The sequence below is a fragment of the Aplysia californica genome, unplaced genomic scaffold (assembly GCF_000002075.1).
Source record: "Aplysia californica isolate F4 #8 unplaced genomic scaffold, AplCal3.0 scaffold00865, whole genome shotgun sequence".
In the NCBI taxonomy this organism is placed as follows: domain Eukaryota; kingdom Metazoa; phylum Mollusca; class Gastropoda; order Aplysiida; family Aplysiidae; genus Aplysia; species Aplysia californica.
Genome location: NW_004798135.1, coordinates 31,171 through 32,381, shown reverse-complemented (window position 1 = coordinate 32,381; position 1,211 = coordinate 31,171).

Here is a 1,211-nt window from a genome sequence, read left to right as displayed (position 1 = left end):
GTAGATCTTTCCTACTAGAAGATCAGGGGTGTGGCAGAAAGACAGCAGTAAGGAGGAGCCAAGGAGTAGCAGTAGAAAGGCTGCAGAAAGAGTCAAGAGCCTAGAGGAGGTGAGGGGGTGGGGGCAGAAAGTGGAATTGAAAGCAGACAACAGAACATTGCTAGAGAGCTGGAAAGGAGGTGAAAGGAGACAATTTTAGAGAAGAAAATGTTTTGGTCGCTACCCATATTCGAACCCGGGACCTTTGAATGAGAGGCCAACACCTTAACCTCTAGGCCACGAGAGCCCCCCTGTTTGCTGTATTCGAGAAAATTCCTTAATAAAGTATTGTCTGTAGCTGCCCTCGTTAACAACGGAGACAATTCTAAGTATTTTTGAGCTATGTTAACCAACCTTTATTTATCATGTGACCTATGAACACTCCTTAATCTTTCAGAGTATTGACATAAAACTAACATCAGAAAACGACAGAAACACCAAGGCCAATATAAAAATCTAAAGAATACTTCCCCAGTAGTAGATCTACATGAAATTGAAAAAGTAAACCACACACTTTGTGCAGAACATCCGATGAAAAGTATCCCGACAGTCACCTGGCCCGTGAAGGGCGACTTTCAAATACTGATCTCCAAAAGGAGAGGAAGAACACCATTCGCAGGTATTTATCCCACGTCTGAATCTTTCTAAATACATGTACAAAGCAGAAGGCATGCATCATGAATAAGTAGTTGTTCATTCATAAAGGGAAGCCTTTGAAGCTAGAAGATCTGAGAGCAGGTTTTTTTTTGTTAAAGCAAAATTAACTTAAAAACCTTGTGGTCCTCCAAATGATGTTATGCTAATCGTTTCTAAATATTCTTTGTCAAAGACCACATGTAAAGCGACCTCAATGTTTGAACTTTCATTGCTTCAACAGATGGACTTGCAACCATGTTCATACATTTAACACATTTATACGCTTAAAATATGTGTTTTGTCGTTTTTAACCTTAATTTCCAATAAATGTCTGAGCGTCTTTTCATTTTCTATGTATGTTTGTCCGTCTGTCTTTTTCTATGTATGTTTGTCCGTCTGTCTTTTTCTATGTATGTTTGTCCGTCTGTCTTTTTCTATGTCTGTTTGTCCGTCTGTCTTTTTCTTTGTCTGTTTGTCCGTCTGTCCGTCTGTCCGTCTGTCCGTCTGTCCGTCTGTCCGTCTGTCCGTCTGTCCGT